Source organism: Myotis brandtii, unplaced genomic scaffold (genome assembly GCF_000412655.1).
Source record: "Myotis brandtii unplaced genomic scaffold, ASM41265v1 scaffold39, whole genome shotgun sequence".
NCBI classification, from domain to species: domain Eukaryota; kingdom Metazoa; phylum Chordata; class Mammalia; order Chiroptera; family Vespertilionidae; genus Myotis; species Myotis brandtii.
This window is the reverse complement of record NW_005364953.1, coordinates 2,658,248-2,664,725: the sequence shown is the minus strand read 5'-3', so window position 1 is coordinate 2,664,725 and position 6,478 is coordinate 2,658,248.

Below are 6,478 nucleotides of genomic sequence, written 5' to 3'. Positions count from 1 at the left end.
CATATGACTCAGCAATTCACCTCCTAGATATATACCCCAGAGAAGTGAAAATATATATTCACACAAACACTTGTGACAAGCCTTCATAGTAGCATCCTATCTAATAAAGAGGGAATATGCCAATTGACCCTCATGCTGTTGCAAAGATGGCAATACTCACAGCCAATAAGGAGGGAATATGCTAATTGACTGCCCTACCCACAACATGGCAGTGCCCAGTCCCCTCAGCCCCGCTGGGGTGGCAGATGCGCGGCAAGGCTGGGCCTTCCCCCAGGTGGGCCCGGCTGCTCCGCGTGCCTGCCTCCAGAGACCCCAGTCCCCTCAGCCTCCCAGCCACCCAGGGCCACCCGAGGCTCAGGTAACCAGGGCCGGCCGAGTCTTGCACTGCCGGCAGTGGCAGCAGCAAAGGTGTGATGGGGCATCACCTTCCCCTGACCACCGGGTCACCTCTCACTCATAGACTGTGAGAGGGGGCAGGCCGGAATGAGGGACCCCCCCCTCCAGTACATGAATTTTCATGCACTGGGCCTCTAGTTATTTATAATAGCCCAAAAGTAGAAACAACCCAAATGTTCATTGACTGATGAATGAATAAACACACTGTGTTATATTTATATAATGAAATATTATTCAACCATATAAAGGTATGAAGTACTGACACATGCCACAACATGGATGAACCTTGAAAACATTATGCTGAGTGAAAGAAGCCAGACACAAACTGTCATATATGATTCCGTTTATATGAAATGTCTGGAATAGAAAAATACAGGGCGTCCCAAAAATGTATACACACTTTGAATAATTATTAATTTCAATGAGTTAAATCTGAAAAGAAAGAAACAGCAATTGAGCTGTCAGCTGTTAAAGTGTGTATACATTTTGGGGGGACGCCCTGTATATAGACATGGAAACTAGATTTGTGTTTGCCAATGGCTTAGGGGAGGGGAATGAGAAATGACTGGTTGATGGGTATGTTTTTTTCTGGGGTGATGAAAGTATTCTGGAATTAGACCATAGTGATGGTTGCACAATATTGTGGATATACTACAAACTACTGAAATGTGCACTTTAAAATGGTTAAAGTGATTAATTTTATCTCCATTTTTAAAAAATCACTAGGGCTGTTGACTCTGATTATGCTAGACTTAACTACTGAGCCAATAAAGTTTCTGGCACCTATTATTTCTCAATATGCATTTATTGAATGAATGCTCAAATGAGTAAATGAATAAATAGAAATACTCAGATGAGATTGTAATCTCCATCAGAGCCGAGATTTTTCTCTATTCTGTTTTGTTCGCTGCAGATTCCCTAGTACCTATAACAGTGCCTAATACATAGTAAGTACACAATAAATATTTCCTAAAGGAATGGATAAATGAGTTTGCTGCTTTCTTATAAGGCTATAAGCCTGGGTGGGATCACAATACTCCAGGGTCCGATCCTCACTTTTGGAGGTCTAGAAACTTGGTTCAGTCACTGAACCAAGATTTGCTCAGTCTCTATAGAATCCCCCCCCTTTCCCCCCCCCCCCCCCCCCACACACACACACTAATCAAACTGGCAGGAAGCTCTCTTTTGTAACAGGGTACATAGTGAGGGGCAAAATTAGAGCAAATTATTCTTTTCCTAAATTAAAAAACAAACCCTGCCATCTTCTTCCCTAGAGAGGAGATACAGAAAATTTGGTATAAGGAATGAGGTAGGGATCAAGCTTTATTTTTCCCCCAAAAGGATAGCCAACTGTTCCAACATCATTTCCTGAAAAGTCAATCCTTTCTATTTGGTTTGAAATGCTACTTTTACCATAAAATTAATTTCCAAAGAGATTTAAGTCTGTTTCTGAATTCTCTATTTTATCTAATTTTTAAATTTTAAATGGAGTTCTATTTTTCCAGTTACCATTTTATTTCTGCTTACTACTCTCAGTATCACTTTTCTGATATCATGGTATCTCTAAGATAAAGCCAGAAAACAACTTGGTAAGCACGAAATGAGAATCCAAGGAATTACATGGTTCAGGGATCTTGTACCAGGCTCTATGTACCATCTCTGCCCAGCAAGAGAGAACACCTCTTATGATCAGTGATATACAAAGTCTTTTGTGCCTGGCCAGCGTGGTTCAGTGGTTGAGCATTGAACTATGAATCAGGAGGTTGCAGTTCAATTCCCAGTCAGGGCACATACCCGGGTTGCGGGATCAATCCCCAGTGTAGGACATGCAGGAGGCAGCCGATGATGATTCTCTCTCATCATTGATGTCTCTCTCTCTCTCTCTCTCTCTCTCTCTCTCTCTCTCTCTCTCTCTCTCTTTCTCTCCCTCTCCCTTCCTCTCTGAAATCAATAAAAACATTTGTTTTTAAAAAGCCCTTTGTGATTTCACTCTTGTCCCTTTCCAACATCATCTCTGGCCACTTTGCATTCTCTCCTCCCTTCACTATTTCCTTAGGAATTCCCCAACCCTCTTGTCATTTCACATCTTCTTGCCATGTACATGCTGTTCCTTCTGCCTAAAAGCCCTTCTCTTCCTTGTTCACTTGGCAAATTCTGATTCAATCCTTTTAAACCCAGCCACACCTATAAATTGTCTGTCACTCCTCCCATCTCATGATGCTTTTCACTTTAAAAGAGTGAACTCTTCTGAGTCAGGGATTATCTTATTCATATTTGTATTTCCAATGCCTAAGACCATGAGGACATAGGTGTTCAGCAAATGTTTGTTGCATGAAAAAGTTATCAAATCATGCCAATATTGTTAAAGGTGTTCTTATACTTCCCTGGGTGGTTTTCATCAGTAATTTTTCAGAAAAAAAGTTACTCCAAATAATATATCACTCCTTCCCTCCCTATTCCATTGGCCTTGTGCACTTTACTAAACTGGGCAGGGGTGAAGATGGGAACAAAAAGGGAGCAAAAGGGAGAAGTGCCTAAATTAGTAGAGTCCTTAAAGCAGCAGAACCATATTATACAATAGCAGTGGAGGGAAGGATTCTATTTCCATATGCATTTTCCTGAATTCATTACTTGTATAAAACAAGACATACCATAAAAGCAGCAGGTTATCGATACAATAATAGCACAGTATTGAAATTATAATAATGGAATTAAATCATATATGGTGCTGCTTTAATTGAACAAATACTTAAAAAATAATCAAACTGTGTTCTTATACTGATAGGTACTCTATGGTATAATTTTGAAATTGGAGACAGTTTCTCTCATAAAATAATTTGGGTCCAAAGGGACCTTTATTTGCATGAACTACATTTCTAAAAAATAAAAAAAATTGTAGTAGCAAATGCGAGCTTTCAAGAGTCTCAAAATTGTACTAAAAACTTGGCTGACATAGAGAAGTACTTATGTATTCAACTCCCTTTTCTCCAGGGACTAGTCATTTTTATCTGTTTTACGTATACAGTTCTTAGAGTCAATTGTATTATAAATGACACAGGTTGGCTTGAACTGTGTCAAATTTTCTATAAGTTCTCAGTGCAATTTTTAAATCTCAATATTTCACTTCAAAATTTTTCCTCTTGACTTATCAGCATACTTTCCACCATCCTCAACTACTATCTAATTTTATAGAAACATAAGTGAGGCTATTACCAGATGATGAAGACATAGTCGATTTGTGTTAAAACCAGCAATAAAAAATTCATAATTCATTTTGTTTCTCTTAAATATGTATCTTAGAAGTGGAATATATAGGGATTTTCTTAGAACCTTGCATATTTACTTTGCATACATTTTTCTGGTGGTATTTTTCCAGAATGATGGAGGAAAAAAGGAAGGCTTATCTGGATCAATTGCTTTGAACAAAGTCAACTTAGGAAATCTAGCCACTGAGTTATTTCCACCCTCTGACGATTTATTTGGAACAGCTGAGGAAAGATGAGCAGTAGCTTTGCATATTTCACTTTGGCAGAGCTGTTCAGTCCTCACCACTGGTCTTATCAGCCGACATCAATCAGCAGGTGGCTAAGATGCCATGGAAGAGAGGCGAAGCAATGTGATGTAGTGGTAAGCCTCTCTATGACATTGTGTGCATATTCTATTTTATACTTTCTATCTTGGTCTTTTAAAATGTGCTATATTTATACTGTCCCAGAATAAATAGAACCATAATTTCTATTTACCAGCTTTCTCCCACCCAACATCTTGTGTTTTTAAGATTCTTTGTCTTTAACCTTTGGCATTTTAATTATGTGTCTTGGTGTGGGCCTCTTTGGGGTCATCTTGTCTGGGACTCTGTGCTTCCTGGACTTGTGTGTCTTTTTCCTTGACTAGGTTAAGGAAGTTTTCCATCATTACATCTTCTATTAGGTTCTCAATCCCTTGCTCTCTCTCTTCTCCTTCTGTGGATGTTGTTATGCTTCATGTTGTCCCAAAGGTTCCTTAAATTATCCTCATTTTTAAAAATTCTTTTTCCTTTCTTCCACCAACACCTGCTCTGGTTGGGTGTTTTCTATTGTCCTGTCTTCAAAATCACTCCAACATACTGCTTATTCCTTCTAGTGCATTCTTCATTTTAGATATATTCTTCATTTCTGACTGGTTCTTTTTTATAGTTTCTGTCCTTTTTTATGCTGTTAAAGTTCTTACTAAGTTCCTTGAGCATCCTTATAACAATTTTTCAAACTCTGTATCTGGTAGATTGCTTGCCTCCATTTCATTTGGTTCTTTTTCTCCTGTTCTTTCATTTGGGGAATGTTTCTTGTCTCCCCATTTTGGCTGTCTCCTTGTGTCTGTTTCTATGTATTAGGTAGATCTGCTATGTCTCCCAGTCTTGGTATAGTGGTCTATGTAGTAGGAGTCCTGTGGGACCCGGTGTCACAGTCTCCCTGACCACCTGAGCTGGGTGCTCGAGGAATGTCCCTTATGTGGGTAATGTGAGCCCTCCTACTGAAGTTTGAGTGAGTCTTTATCACTGTTGGCCCATCTGTGCATTGGGTCCACCCTCAGGTGGCCTGTGAGAATTAACCCTGACCATAGTTTATGAGCTGCTGTGCAGGTGCTGACCACACAAATTGGAGTTCTCCTCAGCAAGGATTAGTGCCTGCCGAGATCTCCCTTTGGATGTGGTGCTTGTGGAGCTAATTGTATCCTGCTCTGTTGTTGTCTGAAGCCCTCCATTGGGTGTGTTGGTTCTGGGGTCTCTTGGGAGGGAATCTGGTGCAGGTTAATGTCAGATGCTGCCAGTGAGTGGCCTGGGTAACCTGTTTGGAACTACAACATGATCTCCGGTTTGTGGCTGCCTCTGTAGGGCCTGGTTGTGTGTGGGAAGGGCCAAGCTGCACACCAAAGCCAGCTTCCACCAACACCAAGCCCAGGGGCATGCCAGCAAAAGGCTCAAGGCACCCCAAGATCTGCCTTTACCTGCTTCCACTTGCTTGTATCTTTCACTCAATTTTGCTGTGAACCTAAAACTTCTCTTAAAAATAATGTCTATTTTTAACATATTCAGAAAGCATTTTCTTCAAGCTGTGCACAAAACTGACAGTGCTGAGAAATCAGTGTTTCTGCATTTTAATGTCACAATTTTTAAATGTGAAAACCTCAGTTTTTTATACATATTTTTATTGATTTCAGAGAGGAAAGGAGGAGAGATAGATAGAAACATCAATGATGAGAGAGAATCATTGATTGGCTGCCTCCTGCACAACCCCTATTAGGGATTGAGCCCACAATCCAGGCATGTGCCCTGTGAATCGAACCATGACCTCCTGGTTCATAGGTCAATGTTCAACCACTGAACCATAGCAGCCGGGCTGAAAACCTCATTTTTAACAAAAGTCTTAATAATTTTTCAATAAAATTTTGGATTTACTTTTATATCCCAGAATTTTTTTTCCATATGGTACAGTTAGTTTGGCCTTGGCTTCAGGTGATACTGATTTTAACACTTGGTCATTTAGCATTTTGCCAATATGTGTATTCAGTGTACCTCTAGTCACCAATTAAACAATATCATCAGAATCATGAGGAGTATTTCATTTCACCTGCCATAAATTTTCTGATTCATTCACCAGGCATGTGTTCTAGTTCCTTCTCAATTTTAGGTGTGCCTTCATAACTTAATATCACTTTGAAATAAGAAGATGGATGCTTTATCCATTCCCACATGCACAAGGTATTGTCACAAACTAGGAATGACAATAATAAAGAGGGGTTTCAAACCAATCCTTAGAAAATCAAAGTCATCATTTTTCATAGACATTCCCTTACATTTATCAAGTTCAGCACTAACAATCCCATTCAGCAAGTCAATTCATTTGGTTACCCAGGCATACTTTTCACTAGTTTCTCTTTGGTGGCTGGCTGATCCAGAAGTTACATTGTTCAAATTGAAATCTTTCCTGATATTTTTTTCATGACCAAGATTTGGTTATGCCTTTAATTTTTTTTCTAGCCTAAAATTATAATTGCTCTCTAGCATAGAGTTTTGGGGTCTGGTTCATCCATGTGCTAAATCAAA